Genomic DNA, 21,704 nt, shown 5'->3' on the forward strand with positions numbered 1-21,704 from the left:
ACAAAACACCCACACATAAAATATCAAATCTTATGATAACATTGATTTGTAAATAAACCACACACCAACCATGAACAGTATGAAGGGCAGACTTGGTAATGAGCCTTTGCTTATGGGTGATAGTCTTGCAGGACCAAGATGAAGGGGGGAGTGTAGGAAAGTACTTCTTTTGGCATGGTTAACCCCCACTTTTTTCCTGACTCCGATGCATTTTGACTGGATGTGCACTGGGTCCCTGCTAACCATGTTCCCAGTGCCTGTGTTCTTTCCCAACACTGCATCTATGTTTCCACAATTGGCACACCTCTGACATACATGTAAGTCGCCTGTAAAAGGTAGCAGTGGCACCGTACCAGAGAGGGTCTCTAAGGGATGCAGCATGTATTGTACCACCCTAAGATACCCCTCACCAAACACAGGCACACTGCCACTGCAACCTGCGTGTTTTGGTCTGGCTAAAAGTGATGAGTCGACCTGGCACACATTCCTGTGTGCCAGGCCTACCAGCACTGCAAGAGGCATAGGTAAGGCACCCCTACAGCAGGCATTACAGCCCTAAAGCAGGGTGCACTATACCTCATGTGAGAGTATAACTGCATGAACAGATATGCCCCTATAGTTCCTAAATCCATTCTTAAACATTATAAATGCACAGTGAAGCCATACTGAGTACATGGGCTTGGAGCTTGTCACTACGAGTTCCACAGCTTCATGATGGCTTCACTGAATTCCAAGATGTTTAGTACCAAACATCTCGGATTAATGAGTCCACCCCGATGCCAGTGTTGGATTCATTAATAAATGCATGCAGAGAGCACCTCAGAGGTGCCCCCTGCAAACCTACCAAACCACTAGTGTGTGCCTGACTGGTCTGCACCAGCCTGCCATCTCTAGACAGATCCTTTTGCTCTTGTGGGTCAGAAACTAAGTCTGCTCCAGGTGGAGGTGCTTCACACCTACCCCCAAGCAGGAACAGCATAGCACAGCAGTGAGCCACAAAGGCTTCCTGCCTTTGGTTATGCCTGACATAAGTGAAAATTGAAAAGTGAAAAGTAAAAAGTGAAAATGCCTGCCCCCGACCAAGCCCCACTTTTGGCAGCAAGTTCAGCAGGATAATTACTAAACAGGAAAGGTGTGTCCCCCCTCAGCCAGAACCACCCCTAAGGTCCCCTAAGCAGAGGTGACCCCCTCCTTTCAAAATCCTCCATATTGGTTTGGAAGATTCTAGCCAATAGGGTTAGGGGTATGCCCCCTCCCCAGAGGGAGGGGACATACAAAGGTTGTAGTCACCCTAAAGGAAAGTACCCTATTGGCTACTACCTTCTAAACCCTGTAACACCCCTATATTTAGTATTTAATCCTCAGATTACCGATGACCTACAAAGACGAGGACAAAGAGGAGCCGTGTAACTGCACAGACTGAAGACACCAACTAACTTGGCCTCAGCCCTACCAGCCTGTCTGTAGCCCTCAAAGACCCTACTACAGAAGAGCGACTCGTTTCACCGTCCAGAGACCTCCAGAACCCTGGGATGACTGCCTACCTTCTAAAAAGACTCCTGATCTCCTGTGGACAGCAGACCTGACCAGAAGAAAAACAAGTTTAAACACCAAAGCTCTGCTTGTGGAACTGCGAAGTCGACCACCTCTCCACCCGACACCCATGGCCTGAGTCCAAGGCCCACTGGTTCAGAATAGGTTCCCCAGAAATCCTGAGCAAGAGTCCCTCCTGGGTTGACCCCTGCCGGACTCCACATTGACGCCTGCAGCCTCTGAACGACGACCCCCCCAACCGTGACTGCAATGGTAAGTAGACTTCCGATGCTAAAGGATACCCCTGCACACAGAGCCCCTGGGCCTTGAGGAGATCTACCGACAGTGTCCCGATGCTCCAGCACACCCGAACTTACCTGTGCAGCTGTAGGTTTCTTTTGTCCAGCTACCTGGCCTGAGCCTGCAGCCTTTTTCCAAGTTCGAGATTCCCCATCGGTTTGTATTGGGCACCCGATGCTGTGTTGGTACTCTGCACACTGTCGCCCCTGTGCTGCCGGAGGTGTAAGTTTGGTGCTACCTTGTGGCCCCCCTGTGCTTACCTTAACCCCCGGAGATTGGGTTCCAATCCGTGCTACTCACCTGCAAGTAGTTCCACTTCGATTGCCCCCTTTCTCTATTGGATAACATTGGCGCCAAAAAACCAAGTTTGACCTATGCACCCGGCTGCCCCTATACCGCTGATGGTGCACTGAGGTGTCCCACTCCTACCTGAACCATGTCTGGTACTTATTCTTCATCCAAACGCTTAATTTCATGAAACGTTTATTTACCTGCAAATTGCTGATTGTGTTTCATCCCATAGGATAACATTGTATTGATTGAAAAATGCATTGCGTCCACTTTTGATATTGAAAAATAGTAATATTGCAAAATATATTTTACTGCAACAAAATATTTTTGATTCAATAAAATTAACGTACTGAAAGTAATATAAATACAAACCATTGGTCTCAGATTTAGTCATTGAGTGTGTGTAATCATTTCTTGCCTTTATGGGTACACCAAATGCTTAGCACTGCCTTCTGATAATCCCAACTGCTCGTCCACACTACCACAAAAGAGATCATTGGTATTATCTACTTTAGCCATGGTAAAGCCTCTGGGAATCCACCGGACTCTGTGAACACTATACCTTATTTTGGTATTGTATATACAGAGGCAGCTTCCTATATGGAGCGTCAATTTGGACTGGAGGTACATTTCGAAAGGCCTGTTTACCTACCAACGAAGATCTAAAAGCCCTGAACAGTTTTGGTTGGCACAGAACAGATGAAAATTACTTCAACATAAGTGACTCTTGACAAGGGCAACAAGGCCCATGTTGATGTGGATATTGGGTCACATATATGTAACTTTTTAGAGCTCGCAAACATCCCGATTCGTAGAATCGGGCGGTTTGCCACCACAAAAAAGTATTTTTCTATGTAGAAACACTATTTTGCGATTTGGTAACCTATTACAGAATCGCAAAATAGGTTTGCGATTCGGTATTAGAAGGAGGTGTGTTTAGAGCATCTCTTCCTAATAGCCACTCGCAGTGCTATGTCAGAATGTTTTGTGACCGAAATGCAGTGGCAAAACATTAGCTTTTTACCACCAAATACAATTTGGTGGTAATCCATTTTCAAATGGGACAGGGTCCCCAGGGGACCCCTTCTCTTTTGTGAATGCGTGCAAAAAAGTTTTTTAAGGGTAGACAGTGGTGCCACGGACCACTGCCTACTCTTAAAAAATGAAACTGAAATGTTTCTTTTTCCTTTTAAAAACACATCCCATTTTCCTTTAAGGAAAACGGGCTGCCTTAAAAAAAAAGTTGCTTTATTTAAAAGCAAACACAGACATGGTGGTCTGCTGTCCCTACCAGGCCACCATCCCTGTGTGTTTAGCAATTACCAATGGATCGCAAATTGCAACCTACCTCATGAATATTAATGAGATAGGTCAATTGCGACCCCACGGGAATCGCTAACATTGCTGTTTGTGATTTCCGAATAGCGAATCACAAACATTTGCTATTAGGAATTCGCAAACGCAAATCTATGTACATGTGGCCCCAAGTCCGTAGCCATTCTAATGGTGAGAATGCTGTTCCTTTCCCATCTGAGAGTACCCACTTCTTCATTGCTTGATTAGGGCTTAAGACAGCTCAAGAAATAATATGTGTAATTCCTTTATCAAAGTAATATTTTTGTAAGTTACAATTTGTTAATGTTTGAAACTTGAGATGTAGAGAGCCCTCCACATAATAGTCACCCAGATGCAGTGGCGGCTCCTCCTCTAAGGTGGAGGAGCGTTGCCCCACTGCCGAAAAGGGAAAATAAAGTGATAATAACTTAACGTTATTATCATTTTATTTTCTCTCTCAGTCAGTGATGGGGCAGGCGGAGCTGGCCAGGGCAGAGGAGGAGTGGTGTGCCCTCCCAAAGTGTGCATGAACTGTTTGGCTGGCCCTCTTGGGCCAACCAAACAGTTCATGCGCACTTTGCATTTTCATACCAGGCTGCATTGCACAGCCTGGTCAGGAACATGCACTGTCTCCATGTTGCAGTCTGAGCGCCGATTCATGGTGCTCAGGCCAATCACAACGCTGCATTGCAGCGTTGTGATTGGCTCAGGGGAACCTGTCTGCCCCAGTGCTTCCTGCTGCCACCGGCCAGAACAGGAAGATTACCAGGACGAGGACGGAGGAGAGGCAGTAGCCGACTGTTCAAGGTAAGTCCTTTTTTTTGTATGTTATCACCCCCCCCCCGTCCGGTAGCTGCCACTACTGTCCAGACGTTGTAATTGTATTTTCTTTATGTATTTTTGGCGCTTCTTGAGAACTGATATTGTTGAAGGAGGTGAAACTGAAGTTTCAGAGTCCTTTTTAGGTCTCGCGCCCAGCGGTGCAGTGCGCAGCCCTGCTTGCGCAGCGACAGACATTTAGTAGGGGAAAAATTTGCTTTCAGACACTGACCTAGGAATCACACACGCTTGTGCGTGTGCTTTTCCTTTTGTGCCACGCGATTGGTCTTTGCGTGCGCGTATTTCACTAAGACGGCACATAATAGGCCAAAGGCGGTCGCGTTGCTCCGCCCATGGCCTATTGGTGTCTATTACGCGCACCGCCGGCCATGTGGTTTCAATTATCGTGCCCAGACACGGGCGCGATAATTGAAACCACATTGCCGGTGGCGGCGCACATGCACGCCACTCGCGGGCTTCTTCTTTGTTGGATCCATTTCACAGGGAAGCAAGTAAATAAAAGAACCGCTGACGTCTTGTGTGCTTCTTGTTGCTTAAGCACTCAGACAGCGGTTGTGTTTTCCAGCTGTCCCTCTCTAGTTGAGTTTGACATGATAGTCTTCTTTTTATGTTTATGGCGCTTGGCGCGAAATTCCAGCATGCTGTCTGGCTGAATTTGTACCTAAACTTGGTGCGTGGGTAGGAAAGAGCAGGTTAGATTGAAGACTGGATTTGTGTACACCTCTAAGTGGCTAGCATCGCAGAAAGGACACTGTGAATTCGGATTGCAGAATCGCCCTCTGACACAGGCTGCAAAGTTCAGGATGAGCAAGTATTTCACTCGGGTCAGACGAAGGCGCCGCTATTCATGGGCCGGGGCTGCCCTGCTGCGTGACCGCAAGCTGTACACCATGCATTATGGGTGAGTGTCTGGAAGTACTGAAAGTTAACCTATTGTAGTAAAGCTTGCCTAATCACGCAGTGTCTAATTTTTAACCTAGGATCAATGCTTTGTGCATAGATAACTTTATATAATTAAATTACCTTAAATTGTTTGATACAGTGACTTTTAACGTCCTACATGTCAAGTTACATGCAGTTTACCGGTGCCATTCGCATTCAAATTTCAATACCCGCCAAACTGCAGATTCTCCTAGCCAGTGATGAAAGAAAGTCCTAATTTTGTTAATGATAAATGAGGCAAATATTATGCAATCTGCAAATTGCTGATTCTATTAGACAACTAGTTATGGAAAGTCCTGCTTTTTTGTTTTGCAAAAATGTACTCGTCTCTGGCTTCTAGGCGCGTTAATTAAATATATTGTGAACACTTCTTTCCCGCGCCTAGGTGAGTGTAGCGCTCCCCTCCGAGTACATTGACTCACTAGGAATCACGTTGTGTGACTTTCACTCTCGCCACGCAAGGGTTACATCATTGCTAAGATACCGTGCAGCTCGTTTCACCCCCGCCTCATTTTTTCTCCTGTTAGCATTTATTCTGAGACTGATTTGTCATAATGAACCGAGCCGCGTGCCTTATTGAAGGAGGCGCGCGCCAGAGCATTTTTTGGGAGCCCTGATTTGATCCTCGATGACCCCGGGGCACTGGTTCACAAGTTCTCTCCTGGAGTGTTTTGTTATTTCAGTGTAAACAGAAGAGGGGCTGATGGGAGCACGCACCGCATCCACGCACTCCCTTGCCACGCGCCGCAGATGGAGGATGCAGACAGATGCCTAGCACTGAGGCTATAAATAGCCAGAGCCTTGGCTTCACTTGAGTGCGCGCTACTGCTAATGGGGAAAGGGAGATCCGACAGGCCACGACGTTATGTACACTTTAAGATAGTGAGTTGATTGTATTTGACACCTGTGAACTCGCCAACGTCAAGTTGGATTTAACGCAGGAGGGTGGGTGCGTTCAAGCAGTAGGTAGTCAGCATGTCCTGGGCTCTGGTGCAAGGAATGAAACGTGCTCCTGGCCACTGTGGGAGATGAGAATTACAGCAATGATCAGTGGGCTCCTCGGGCCTCTGTGGCCAGTGTCACTTCACCTTCTGCACCAATGGAAGCCACGTCCTTGCATTCAAAAGAAAATATGTTCCATATGTTTCAAGCAGTATTAGCTCAAATTGATCCAGGAAGACGGGTCCCATAGCAAATGGGTACAATAGTCCCTGCAAGGTAAATTATTGTAATTTAGATCCGTTACATATACATATATGGCTATCCTGAACATTTGCCAGCAGCAACAAGGTGGACTAGATCTGCCCTTTAAAGAGGCATGGAAGCTAATTTAGCAGACCTGCGGTTCTTTTGGACAATTTTTGTTAAAGGGATGCTAAATCCTTACCCACTAGTGTGGCATCATCATTGTCAGGTTTCCACTCCTCACTGCAAATCTGGCTGGTATCTGGGATGGCTTCACCTGTATGGAGCTCTTAGTGTCTTATATCGGGAAAGGTGTCGAAATGCCAGTCAGGAAAATTAAGAGGGTGTGTAGGACGTCAGAAGAGAAGGATCAATACAGATGCCAGAGGGGGTTCCTAAAGGGTCACTACAGGTGAATATCAGGGGTCTGCAAAGCCATATCGTTTTTTTCCTTTTGTCCTACTAGTTTACCCATGCTGCGCCGATGCCCAGTGTGTCAACTGCTGAGGCAGCAAGAGTCAGAGGCGGCAGATGCGGAGACAGCCCACGTTTCTTCATGCTGCCAATGGGGGTAGGGAGCAGCCTGCCAGGCCTGGCACCCTTCAGCCCCAGCCTCTGCTGCTGAAGCAGCCCGGGGCAGCCCTGGGGGCTCTGGCAGCCTGCACCTTGAACTGTTGGTGCCTCCCTGACAAAGCCACGCTAAAACACTGAGGGTGCAAGGGCACTGCCGCTGGCACATTTGGTGCCACCAGGCCCCAGTACCCTATCACTCTAGCGCCATACATCAGGCTGGGTGGTCGCTGGAGGCACTCTGGTGATGGGTAGTTCATTGAATGTAGGGGTTCTCCGGGCCCTGTCTACGCTCCCAACGAAAACACAGCAGTGCAGGCTTCGTGTTTACTGACTAAACAGCAACCATGCCAGCTCTCGTGTTCAGAAGGAAGGCTGCTTGGGCACACATATCGATAGTTTGCCATGTTTTTTGATTATTTACTGGTCGAAGGTGGCAGAGCATCACTTTGCAGGAGCTGGGCGGGGGCCAGATGATGGAGACCTACCTGCGTTTCCTTTGTTTCCCTGTTTCTCTAGTTTAACATGTCGCCTTTCAGCCACTTTAGAGCGTTGTGCATACAATTGAGTGAAATAAAGGTAGGTGCACTTACGGGTCTGCTTATGTGTCACCTACGAGGTAAGCTTGCCAGAGTAACTATGGAATTAACATTACCCCTCCCCGCCCCTCGCAGTTCGCACCGCAGCCCCTCTAAATTCACACTCATTGCTGAAAAAATAGAAGAATTTGACAAACCGTTTACACCAAATAAGGGAATTTATTTTTTAACAATGATTTGGTAAAAATGGTATCTGGCCAACGGGCCTACACCCAAAGGAAGCCTAAAAGCATCCAAAAATATATAGATAATTCATAAGAATTTGTGACTGTCTTGCCCCCACCACTCTTTTCGACACTTCCGCGGGCATTGAAGGTGTGGTCATTGTGTGACCCTGGTTAAAAGGTTAAGCACTCTTTGTAGCTTGTTTAAATGAAACATATATGAACACCCAAAAACCTTCATCAAGTCCAGTGCACAGGAACAGGATATGGCTATTTAATGTCACTCTATAGCGCCACAATGCCTGGATCACTTTTTGAGCTGTAGGGACAGGATTCTTAGATGGATGCATATATCTATGTTGGTGCTGGGGGCAATCACCTCTGGGGTTAAATAAGTAAGTAAACAAACACGGTAGCTGTTTAGCCTCCATGCTGAAGCGAGAGCCGTGCTAAGGTGAGTTTTAAACTGCACCAAATTTACATTAAAGAAAACAAGTTATAAAATGCATGAGCCAGGATTCTTTAAGTTTCAATTATAATGTGTATTAATTTATGTGGTATGGTGGAGGACAGACGTGTCCGTGGGCATTCCTTGTTAACATGTCGTATTTATTGCCACTGCCGTTGCTCAAAAGAGGGCAGATATGCTTGTAATGTGGCATGCGCCCCAACGCACGCTCAACAATAAAATGTACGCTTTCCTTCAAAACACACAACACACTAAGGCATGCATGCTATTTAAGTACTTACACAAGATGTTAAAGAAATACCAGGGTTTAAATCAATACATAGCTTGGGAAGCTTCCCCTAGGACTCCGTTTGCCATCAGGGTCCTTGCATTTGCATCCTCCAGGGACGATGTTTAGTGCAGTGTGCCACAGACTTCATGTTTGTATTTAATAAACTCTCTTAGAGACTATTAAAACAAACACAAGAGATATTTATATACAGCACACAGGCTTGTCACACCCTTTTTAGAAACCTCCAGTTTTTTCATCCCACTTAAAGCCCTGACCCTCCCAATTGCAAGCACATAAGTTTGTGGGATACAAGTTCGGTAGCACCCTCCTTTGGTTTATGTACGCAGACTGGCATCGAAGCCCTCTGGTACCCTCCCCCTTGCTGCAAAGTCAGGAATTCTTGGCACCTTTCACGTGTACATATACATAGTCTCCCAACACTAGCGTCTCTCTGCGTGCCCACCCTTGTTTGCATGCACACAGGATGTGGGGAACTGGCACGAGGGTACATGCACAGAGACAGGCAGCAGAACCCCCTCCCTACTCTTCCCCATGCTTACACACACACTGTAAAATCGTTTTTTAGTGGTACATTTTATGTGCACATATACAGTGGATTATTGTCAGTGGTTACAGTGTAAACCCAGACCTCTTCCACATCTTGTTTGGTTCTGGAATTTCCTGTCATTCACAAATTAACATCCCCCATCCCTGTAGCTCCCACCGTACGCACACATCCCTCACACACGTCTATGTGCTTGCCACATTTATGCTGAAAAAAAGCCCTCAAATGTAGTTTTGTGATGATAAACTGTTTATTTCATATAAATGAGGTTTATTTCATTACACGGCGTCATTAGCAATTAGTGGTGTCACGGATCTATCTAGGTTAAGAGAACACAAATAAGAGTAATAGAGCGTAGACACTCTATGAACACATTTGCTTCTTTGCGCTTGGGCCCTAGTAGCAACAAAATATGATGGTGTTTGCGGTCCGAAGGCTAAAAGCTACAATGACATTGCGGGCTCCTAACACTGTACATAAGCTCCCATGTAACATGGTCTGTCTGAGTGATCATATCTCCTTAAACAAAAAGGTAACAGTTCCTAAGGGTGGCAGTACCAATGAGGTATCTTGCCTGAAGGGTGGAGAGGGAGCAAAAGAGAAGGTTCGTGGTGGTGTCTATGGTGTAGGCCAGATACTCCTGGGCGGTGTTCAAGGTGCCCTCACACACCCTTGCGGGTGCAAAGCATCATCATCGGGCGTTGCTCCTCGTGGGGGTGGCGCTGCAGTCCCTCACGGGCCCTTCAAGAGGGCTCTCTGTCGGAGATCTTTTGTTGGAGTAGCCGTAGTTGTGCGTGCGGGTGTGTGGGTATAGTGGGTGAGGTGGTGAAACTAAAAAGACCCTAAGGTACCCCAAACGGTTTATTAGTGAGTCCGTAGGGTCTGGATAAAATCTAACGGGGAGTGGTGCCAAATTAGCACTCCAAAGAGTAAGGGAAAGGATAGATAATCCTACTGCTCTCAACCCGTGTGTGAATTGTTAGAGTGAGAGTGAGGACGTGGAGTGGGTGGTCAACATGTTTCGCGCTGCCCTTGGTCCCTAACGGATCCTTAGCGCTTCGTCAGGACCTAAAGTGAAGGATAGTTGAAAAATGGGGAAAGAGGGAGTATACTATAATCCCATCTTGAAGGGGAGCACGTATTATTCGTGTCCCTGACAGCGAACCTGAGGGGAGGGGGGGAGACAAAAAGAGGCAAAAAATGAGAAGGTCAACGTTATATCCAAGGTAAGGTACAAGTCACTAGAGTGGAGTGCGGACAGGTTCGTCAGCATGCTCAAGTGAAGGTGTCAGTGCACAGGGGTGGAACAGCCCTGCCCTTGTGAGAGCAAGGGCGAGTGTGACTCATAGCTCTATGGAATGCAATGGAAAAGTGATCATGCACGTCTGTGCAAGGCACGTCGAAAGCACGGAGTGCGGGGCTTAACGGTGCTATGATCAATATAGTGAGTGGTGACCACTGGTAGGAAGGTCTCCTGACGTCGTGGGATGAGGTAGAAATGGCAATGAAGAGGTAGTGAGAGCTATCTAGCGAAGTGGGGTAAGTGAGGGGTATAAAGTGCCGTCAAGGTGGTGATGCACATATCAATGATGGAAAGCGAGGTACGTAGGTGGCAGGAGCTGCGAGGCTAAGAATGCAAAGATAATGTATCGAGGCCAGCGGCACATAAGTCTTAGCCGATTGACTGTGCAGGACAGTCATGCGGAATCCTGTGCTGCGTGAAAGAACATAATCATGCTGCAGGGACGTGAAGGTGACAATCATAAAATACTACTAAACACGTAGACTAGGTAGAGGACCGAAGGGACCTACCCGCATTTGTCTGGGTCCAAGCTGTGCCGGGTGAAGATCAACTGGGACAAGGGCTACAGCTGGGAGGAGATACCATGCAAAAGGGCGATGTTAATGTCAGCATTGAAAACCAATGAGGAAAACAAGTCTAGAGCAGACAGCTGACAACTAAAAGGCGGTCCGTGAATATGGTATCTCAAACTTAAAGCAAATCTAAGTTCTAAGGTGCAGACAGAAAAGGTTAGCGAGTCAGATATCTTAAGTCAATTGCAAAAATACTGAACAGACCATAGCGGTAAAAATCCCGCCGATACTTACACGAGCCCCAGGTAAACTGTTCTGAAAACCTACGATGCCTCCAGGATCGCCGGTAAATGGGATGGGGTGGAGGCTCAGTATTTAACTGGAGTTGATTGGATGTTCGCAATGACGAGATGTGAGTCAGGTGTAGGTGTAGTGGAAACTAAGGAGGGTCTAAACGCTGGGGTCACTGATGGTAGCGGCCATGATGGAAAGGTCTGTCTCATAGTAGAGACTCACAAGGTTCTGAAGAGTCGAGTATACGTGTGTATGACTCAAAAAAACACATATGCCTTCAGGGGACAACACAGGTGAATGTTGTAGCAGAGGCTGTGTGTCGGAGACAAAATTAGCGATACTCGGTAGTTATCCTGAAATATGCATCCTCGAACCCCAGGTGGGCTGGACAATGGTAGGCGGCAGCCATGTTGGAACGGTTCAGTGTTCATGATAAAGTGAGTGTAGAGATGCAATTACTTCGTAATAGGATGAAAAGGCACCAAATCTTAAAGAAACCTCTGGCAGCATGATGACATAATCAGTCTCCATACATATGTAACTGTAGGTAAGTAAAAAGAGTGGGGAAATAAAGACATGTGTAGCCTACATATGTCTATAGTGGGCTGTGACAAGTTCCTAAGAGGTTGGTACCAGATACGTGATACGTCCCTGGTACTGTCTGGAAGGGTGTTGATGTACTGAGACCTCGTGTATGGGATAGGCTGGACAGCAGCAACAGTGTGCCATAAGGTAGTGTGATTATATCATCCAAAGTATCTTAATATACAATACATACATATGCTTGAGGACCAACAGGTATAGTCATATTCCCTTCAGATATCAACCAGCACTTATTGGAAGGAAACCCAAAGGGCAGGCCCTGAGAATAGGGAGAGTAGTGGTCCTAATCCTATGGGGGTTCAATGTCAAGCCTATGTCAAAAGGTATCAGGTGGATGTTCTACAGTGGGATCATTGGGTAAGGGAGCTCCATGGGATGTCGTCGTTAAGACCGGTGACATTCAATCGGAGTCTGAAAACCCAACGTTGTTCAGTTTTTAGCAGTGTTGCTGGTGACCATGAGGGGTTGTGATCGATCACAGTCCAACTGAAACTGTCTGGCGGGTGGTTAAGTTCCAGGAAGTGATTCTGCAGACTGGTCTGGTTTTTTTTGCACCGTATCGTACTCTTATGTTCTCCGATGCGGATTTTGACAGGTCTAGTTGTCATGCCTATATATCGGAGTCCGCAAGGGCAGGTGAGTAGATAAATGCAATTTTTAGAGTTACAGTTAGTGTGACGTTTGAGCTGCCATGGTGTGGGTAGTCCCAGGTCCAGCTCTTTAATGGGTTTAGTTTGAGAACAGGCGGTACACGAGCCGCATGGAAAGTGTCCTACGACTGGGGGTTAGGGCCCATAGGGTCCCTGATGGTTTGGTGTTCTTTCTAGGCCGGGTATGTACTAGGATGTCTCTCAGGTTTTGGGTGCGTTTCAATGCAAATAGAGGAGGAGGACCTGGATCAAAGGAACCCGTTTTCAATATTTTCCAGTGTCTTCTCACTATCCTCTGGATGTTGTTAGAGAGAGGGGTGAATGAAGTCACGCACGTCAGGGTTGTGTTCTCTGGTTTGATTTTAGTTTCCAGCAGTGCATCACGATGGTTGTTCCTAGCCCTTTTGTGTGCTGTTTTGATGATGTTGGTAGGGTATTTTCTAGCAATCAGGTTCTTTTTGAGGGTGGCTGCTTGAGCCTCAAATTCAGTGAGGGTATTACAATTCCTTCTCAGTCTAAGGAACTGACCCACAGGGAGGTTGTCCCTCAGTGCTTTAGGATGGTGACTCTGATAGAGTAGGAGACTGTTCCTGTCGGTTGGTTTTCTGTAGTTCGTTGTAAATAAACAGCCATCTTTGAGGGATATGGAGAGGTCCAGAAAAGGAATCGACTCGAGAGATTGGGTCCCTGTGAATTTGAGGAAGGGATTAATCGTGTTCATCCAGGAAAAGAACGCAGCACACTCATCTGCACTCCCCCTCCAGAAGATAAGGATGTCGTCGATGTATCGGCGCCACAAGAGGATGTTCTCTTGGAAAGGGTTAGATGGATTCTGGATTTTCTCTTCCTCCAACTTGGCCATGTAGAGACATGCCAGGCTCGGCGCAAATGTGCTCCCCATGCACGTGCCCTGAGTTTGATGGTATAATTTGTTGTTAAACTCAAAGAAATTTTCTTTGAGTGCAAGATGGGCACATTCGCAAATGAAAGGTATGGGAGTAGCAAATGGCCATGGGTCTAGACTGTGTAGAGCATCTTCCAGGACCTTCAGGGTAGCGTCCTGGGGTATGTTGGTATATAATGCTTCTACATCAAGGGTGACGAGAAGATCAATTGTGTCAGGGGAATCAAACTCTTGAATAAGATTGAGAACCTCCATGGTGTCTCTCAAGTAAGTAGGTGTCTTAGTCACAAGTGGTCGTAGGAAGAAGTCACAGAATTTGCTTAGTGGTTCCAATACAGAGTTGATCCCTGATACGATGGGGCGGCCCGGGGGAGGGTTGATACCTTTATGGATTTTGGGGAGGCAGTAGAAAAATGGTGTAACCGGGTTGGTCTGGTTCAAGAATGCTGCTTCATCATGTGAAATCCAGTCTTCTACTTCGGCTTCGGTGGTCATATTCTGTATCTTGATCACCAGGCGTTTCGTTGGGTCTACGTTGATAGGTTGGTAATATCGCCTATCCGAAAGTTGGCGTTCGCATTCTGCTTCGTAAATACCTCTATCCAAGATGACAATGGCTCCACCCTTGTCGGCCGGTTTGAGAATGATGGTCTGATCGTCTGTGAATTTGGTCAGGATAATTCGTTCCCCTTTGGAAAGGTTATCAAAGCGGTGGTTAGGGGTCGTATTGGCGACATCTTTCAAGACCGCCTGTTCGAAGGTAAGGACTTCGTTCGGTGTCATAGCCGAGGTTGGGGTGAACTTCGATTTGTTCTTGAGGCCAGTACCCACCGTAGGTATTTCGGGTTTCCCTTCGAAGAATGCTTTCAGGCGGACCTTTCTGAAGAATTGATGGAGTTCTTGGTGAAGTCTGAAATTGTCTTCTCTGGGGGTGGGGACGAAACCAAGGCCTTTATTCAGGAGTCTCTGTTCGTCCACAGTCAGAACTTTGGTGGAAAGGTTGACTACGAGGGTTTGGATGTTTTGCTCCTCAGTATCATCTGTTCTGGGTCTTGCCACTGTACATTTTTTGGTCCCGTTCTTCTTCTGCCTCTTCCTCTGCCCCTCCCTCTGTTTAGAAAAGGTGGGGTCTGGTATTGGTGGTATTGAGGCAACGGTGGGTTAGGTCCTAAATGGGGGTTCCACAGGGGTTGTGGGCCCATCCAGGGTCCCTGATACATGGGTGGTTGGTATGGAAGACCCGGAAAACCTTGAATTAAAGGAGGAGGTTGGGATTGGTGTCTGTAACCTCCACGGTACCTTGGTTTTCTGTTCTCGTAGCTCGTATTACTATTGGTGGAATTTGATCCGGATGAATGATTACTACTGGCATCGTCCGATGTTTCAGTAGTTTGAAAGACATAGTCTTCCTTGGTATAAGGGTATATCTTCTCTTTATCAAATCGTTTTACATCCTTCTGAAGTTGGTTGATTTTTTGTTTGGTAAGATATTCCTTATGTTCATTCATCTCTTGGTTGATCTCGGACAAGCGGGACTTGAATGTCGTGATCGAAATACCTGTTTTTAGTCTGTTTTCAGAGAGAGTAATCTGAATCAGAAGTTCGTCAGATAGTCGCTTGGCTGTATTGATAATTAGTACCAGCCAGTCTCTGGTACATTTCCAGGAGATGCGTGACCATTCTCGCCTGAAGGTGAGGTCTTCCAGGAATATTCTTGGTGCCAGAGCGACAAGGAGACCATTCGGAGCGATGTTAGCTCTAAGGTATTCAGTCATGATTATACCGTGCAGGGCGGTTTTAATCTGTAATCTTCTCAAGGTTTGGAGAGATTTCCAATCATCGTCTCTACTTCCTGATGGGAGGTTGCCATCCTCTGAAAGTAAGGAGGGTGCCCTCAGTATCTCTGCTACTGTTTCGTCATCGAAACATAGACCGGGATCTTCCATGATAGAGATCGAGGAGCTGAGTCAAACTTGTGTGGGAGAAGGGAGGGAGGGAGCGAAAGAATAAAAGAGAATGTCCCACGGCAAACTGCCGTACTAAATAGTAAACACACTGAGGGGGGGACCAGGAGCAAGGGTTAAAGAGTAGGTCCTGTACCAACGCTCCTAAGTTAACTACTTAAACAAAAAGGTAACAGTTCCTAAGGGTGGCAGTACCAATGAGGTATCTTGCCTGAAGGGTGGAGAGGGAGCAAAAGAGAAGGTTCGTGGTGGTGTCTATGGTGTAGGCCAGATACTCCTGGGCGGTGTTCAAGGTGCCCTCACACACCCTTGCGGGTGCAAAGCATCATCATCGGGCGTTGCTCCTCGTGGGGGTGGCGCTGCAGTCCCTCACGGGCCCTTCAAGAGGGCTCTCTGTCGGAGATCTTTTGTTGGAGTAGCCGTAGTTGTGCGTGCGGGTGTGTGGGTATAGTGGGTGAGGTGGTGAAACTAAAAAGACCCTAAGGTACCCCAAACGGTTTATTAGTGAGTCCGTAGGGTCTGGATAAAATCTAACGGGGAGTGGTGCCAAATTAGCACTCCAAAGAGTAAGGGAAAGGATAGATAATCCTACTGCTCTCAACCCGTGTGTGAATTGTTAGAGTGAGAGTGAGGACGTGGAGTGGGTGGTCAACATGTTTCGCGCTGCCCTTGGTCCCTAACGGATCCTTAGCGCTTCGTCAGGACCTAAAGTGAAGGATAGTTGAAAAATGGGGAAAGAGGGAGTATACTATAATCCCATCTTGAAGGGGAGCACGTATTATTCGTGTCCCTGACAGCGAACCTGAGGGGAGGGGGGGAGACAAAAAGAGGCAAAAAATGAGAAGGTCAACGTTATATCCAAGGTAAGGTACAAGTCACTAGAGTGGAGTGCGGACAGGTTCGTCAGCATGCTCAAGTGAAGGTGTCAGTGCACAGGGGTGGAACAGCCCTGCCCTTGTGAGAGCAAGGGCGAGTGTGACTCATAGCTCTATGGAATGCAATGGAAAAGTGATCATGCACGTCTGTGCAAGGCACGTCGAAAGCACGGAGTGCGGGGCTTAACGGTGCTATGATCAATATAGTGGGTGGTGACCACTGGTAGGAAGGTCTCCTGACGTCGTGGGATGAGGTAGAAATGGCAATGAAGAGGTAGTGAGAGCTATCTAGCGAAGTGGGGTAAGTGAGGGGTATAAAGTGCCGTCAAGGTGGTGATGCACATATCAATGATGGAAAGCGAGGTACGTAGGTGGCAGGAGCTGCGAGGCTAAGAATGCAAAGATAATGTATCGAGGCCAGCGGCACATAAGTCTTAGCCGATTGACTGTGCAGGACAGTCATGCGGAATCCTGTGCTGCGTGAAAGAACATAATCATGCTGCAGGGACGTGAAGGTGACAATCATAAAATACTACTAAACACGTAGACTAGGTAGAGGACCGAAGGGACCTACCCGCATTTGTCTGGGTCCAAGCTGTGCCGGGTGAAGATCAACTGGGACAAGGGCTACAGCTGGGAGGAGATACCATGCAAAAGGGCGATGTTAATGTCAGCATTGAAAACCAATGAGGAAAACAAGTCTAGAGCAGACAGCTGACAACTAAAAGGCGGTCCGTGAATATGGTATCTCAAACTTAAAGCAAATCTAAGTTCTAAGGTGCAGACAGAAAAGGTTAGCGAGTCAGATATCTTAAGTCAATTGCAAAAATACTGAACAGACCATAGCGGTAAAAATCCCGCCGATACTTACACGAGCCCCAGGTAAACTGTTCTGAAAACCTACGATGCCTCCAGGATCGCCGGTAAATGGGATGGGGTGGAGGCTCAGTATTTAACTGGAGTTGATTGGATGTTCGCAATGACGAGATGTGAGTCAGGTGTAGGTGTAGTGGAAACTAAGGAGGGTCTAAACGCTGGGGTCACTGATGGTAGCGGCCATGATGGAAAGGTCTGTCTCATAGTAGAGACTCACAAGGTTCTGAAGAGTCGAGTATACGTGTGTATGACTCAAAAAAACACATATGCCTTCAGGGGACAACACAGGTGAATGTTGTAGCAGAGGCTGTGTGTCGGAGACAAAATTAGCGATACTCGGTAGTTATCCTGAAATATGCATCCTCGAACCCCAGGTGGGCTGGACAATGGTAGGCGGCAGCCATGTTGGAACGGTTCAGTGTTCATGATAAAGTGAGTGTAGAGATGCAATTACTTCGTAATAGGATGAAAAGGCACCAAATCTTAAAGAAACCTCTGGCAGCATGATGACATAATCAGTCTCCATACATATGTAACTGTAGGTAAGTAAAAAGAGTGGGGAAATAAAGACATGTGTAGCCTACATATGTCTATAGTGGGCTGTGACAAGTTCCTAAGAGGTTGGTACCAGATACGTGATACGTCCCTGGTACTGTCTGGAAGGGTGTTGATGTACTGAGACCTCGTGTATGGGATAGGCTGGACAGCAGCAACAGTGTGCCATAAGGTAGTGTGATTATATCATCCAAAGTATCTTAATATACAATACATACATATGCTTGAGGACCAACAGGTATAGTCATATTCCCTTCAGATATCAACCAGCACTTATTGGAAGGAAACCCAAAGGGCAGGCCCTGAGAATAGGGAGAGTAGTGGTCCTAATCCTATGGGGGTTCAATGTCAAGCCTATGTCAAAAGGTATCAGGTGGATGTTCTACAGTGGGATCATTGGGTAAGGGAGCTCCATGGGATGTCGTCGTTAAGACCGGTGACATTCAATCGGAGTCTGAAAACCCAACGTTGTTCAGTTTTTAGCAGTGTTGCTGGTGACCATGAGGGGTTGTGATCGATCACAGTCCAACTGAAACTGTCTGGCGGGTGGTTAAGTTCCAGGAAGTGATTCTGCAGACTGGTCTGGGTTTTTTTGCACCGTATCGTACTCTTATGTTCTCCGATGCGGATTTTGACAGGTCTAGTTGTCATGCCTATATATCGGAGTCCGCAAGGGCAGGTGAGTAGATAAATGCAATTTTTAGAGTTACAGTTAGTGTGACGTTTGAGCTGCCATGGTGTGGGTAGTCCCAGGTCCAGCTCTTTAATGGGTTTAGTTTGAGAACAGGCGGTACACGAGCCGCATGGAAAGTGTCCTACGACTGGGGGTAGGGCCCATAGGGTCCCTGATGGTTTGGTGTTCTTTCTAGGCCGGGTATGTACTAGGATGTCTCTCAGGTTTTGGGTGCGTTTCAATGCAAATAGAGGAGGAGGACCTGGATCAAAGGAACCCGTTTTCAATATTTTCCAGTGTCTTCTCACTATCCTCTGGATGTTGTTAGAGAGAGGGGTGAATGAAGTCACGCACGTCAGGGTTGTGTTCTCTGGTTTGATTTTAGTTTCCAGCAGTGCATCACGATGGTTGTTCCTAGCCCTTTTGTGTGCTGTTTTGATGATGTTGGTAGGGTATTTTCTAGCAATCAGGTTCTTTTTGAGGGTGGCTGCTTGAGCCTCAAATTCAGTGAGGGTATTACAATTCCTTCTCAGTCTAAGGAACTGACCCACAGGGAGGTTGTCCCTCAGTGCTTTAGGATGGTGACTCTGATAGAGTAGGAGACTGTTCCTGTCGGTTGGTTTTCTGTAGTTCGTTGTAAATAAACAGCCATCTTTGAGGGATATGGAGAGGTCCAGAAAAGGAATCGACTCGAGAGATTGGGTCCCTGTGAATTTGAGGAAGGGATTAATCGTGTTCATCCAGGAAAAGAACGCAGCACACTCATCTGCACTCCCCCTCCAGAAGATAAGGATGTCGTCGATGTATCGGCGCCACAAGAGGATGTTCTCTTGGAAAGGGTTAGATGGATTCTGGATTTTCTCTTCCTCCAACTTGGCCATGTAGAGACATGCCAGGCTCGGCGCAAATGTGCTCCCCATGCACGTGCCCTGAGTTTGATGGTATAATTTGTTGTTAAACTCAAAGAAATTTTCTTTGAGTGCAAGATGGGCACATTCGCAAATGAAAGGTATGGGAGTAGCAAATGGCCATGGGTCTAGACTGTGTAGAGCATCTTCCAGGACCTTCAGGGTAGCGTCCTGGGGTATGTTGGTATATAATGCTTCTACATCAAGGGTGACGAGAAGATCAATTGTGTCAGGGGAATCAAACTCTTGAATAAGATTGAGAACCTCCATGGTGTCTCTCAAGTAAGTAGGTGTCTTAGTCACAAGTGGTCGTAGGAAGAAGTCACAGAATTTGCTTAGTGGTTCCAATACAGAGTTGATCCCTGATACGATGGGGCGGCCCGGGGGAGGGTTGATACCTTTATGGATTTTGGGGAGGCAGTAGAAAAATGGTGTAACCGGGTTGGTCTGGTTCAAGAATGCTGCTTCATCATGTGAAATCCAGTCTTCTACTTCGGCTTCGGTGGTCATATTCTGTATCTTGATCACCAGGCGTTTCGTTGGGTCTACGTTGATAGGTTGGTAATATCGCCTATCCGAAAGTTGGCGTTCGCATTCTGCTTCGTAAATACCTCTATCCAAGATGACAATGGCTCCACCCTTGTCGGCCGGTTTGAGAATGATGGTCTGATCGTCTGTGAATTTGGTCAGGATAATTCGTTCCCCTTTGGAAAGGTTATCAAAGCGGTGGTTAGGGGTCGTATTGGCGACATCTTTCAAGACCGCCTGTTCGAAGGTAAGGACTTCGTTCGGTGTCATAGCCGAGGTTGGGGTGAACTTCGATTTGTTCTTGAGGCCAGTACCCACCGTAGGTATTTCGGGTTTCCCTTCGAAGAATGCTTTCAGGCGGACCTTTCTGAAGAATTGATGGAGTTCTTGGTGAAGTCTGAAATTGTCTTCTCTGGGGGTGGGGACGAAACCAAGGCCTTTATTCAGGAGTCTCTGTTCGTCCACAGTCAGAACTTTGGTGGAAAGGTTGACTACGAGGGTTTGGATGTTTTGCTCCTCAGTATCATCTGTTCTGGGTCTTGCCACTGTACATTTTTTGGTCCCGTTCTTCTTCTGCCTCTTCCTCTGCCCCTCCCTCTGTTTAGAAAAGGTGGGGTCTGGTATTGGTGGTATTGAGGCAACGGTGGGTTAGGTCCTAAATGGGGGTTCCACAGGGGTTGTGGGCCCATCCAGGGTCCCTGATACATGGGTGGTTGGTATGGAAGACCCGGAAAACCTTGAATTAAAGGAGGAGGTTGGGATTGGTGTCTGTAACCTCCACGGTACCTTGGTTTTCTGTTCTCGTAGCTCGTATTACTATTGGTGGAATTTGATCCGGATGAATGATTACTACTGGCATCGTCCGATGTTTCAGTAGTTTGAAAGACATAGTCTTCCTTGGTATAAGGGTATATCTTCTCTTTATCAAATCGTTTTACATCCTTCTGAAGTTGGTTGATTTTTTGTTTGGTAAGATATTCCTTATGTTCATTCATCTCTTGGTTGATCTCGGACAAGCGGGACTTGAATGTCGTGATCGAAATACCTGTTTTTAGTCTGTTTTCAGAGAGAGTAATCTGAATCAGAAGTTCGTCAGATAGTCGCTTGGCTGTATTGATAATTAGTACCAGCCAGTCTCTGGTACATTTCCAGGAGATGCGTGACCATTCTCGCCTGAAGGTGAGGTCTTCCAGGAATATTCTTGGTGCCAGAGCGACAAGGAGACCATTCGGAGCGATGTTAGCTCTAAGGTATTCAGTCATGATTATACCGTGCAGGGCGGTTTTAATCTGTAATCTTCTCAAGGTTTGGAGAGATTTCCAATCATCGTCTCTACTTCCTGATGGGAGGTTGCCATCCTCTGAAAGTAAGGAGGGTGCCCTCAGTATCTCTGCTACTGTTTCGTCATCGAAACATAGACCGGGATCTTCCATGATAGAGATCGAGGAGCTGAGTCAAACTTGTGTGGGAGAAGGGAGGGAGGGAGCGAAAGAATAAAAGAGAATGTCCCACGGCAAACTGCCGTACTAAATAGTAAACACACTGAGGGGGGGACCAGGAGCAAGGGTTAAAGAGTAGGTCCTGTACCAACGCTCCTAAGTTAACTACTTAAACAAAAAGGTAACAGTTCCTAAGGGTGGCAGTACCAATGAGGTATCTTGCCTGAAGGGTGGAGAGGGAGCAAAAGAGAAGGTTCGTGGTGGTGTCTATGGTGTAGGCCAGATACTCCTGGGCGGTGTTCAAGGTGCCCTCACACACCCTTGCGGGTGCAAAGCATCATCATCGGGCGTTGCTCCTCGTGGGGGTGGCGCTGCAGTCCCTCACGGGCCCTTCAAGAGGGCTCTCTGTCGGAGATCTTTTGTTGGAGTAGCCGTAGTTGTGCGTGCCACACAAGTTTGACTCAGCTCCTCGATCTCTATCATGGAAGATCCCGGTCTATGTTTCGATGACGAAACAGTAGCAGAGATACTGAGGGCACCCTCCTTACTTTCAGAG

General features: G+C 47.0%; 1 protein-coding gene across 1 annotated transcript in view; it reads right to left on the minus strand.

Annotated features, from left to right (window-relative positions):
- EML1 (EMAP like 1) overlaps positions 1-21,704 on the minus strand; it is an 889,011-nt gene that overhangs the window by 767,330 nt on the left and 99,977 nt on the right. The gene's annotated exons all lie outside the window — the stretch shown is intronic.

This window comes from Triturus cristatus, chromosome 9 (genome assembly GCF_964204655.1).
Source record: "Triturus cristatus chromosome 9, aTriCri1.1, whole genome shotgun sequence".
Lineage (NCBI taxonomy): Eukaryota > Metazoa > Chordata > Amphibia > Caudata > Salamandridae > Triturus > Triturus cristatus.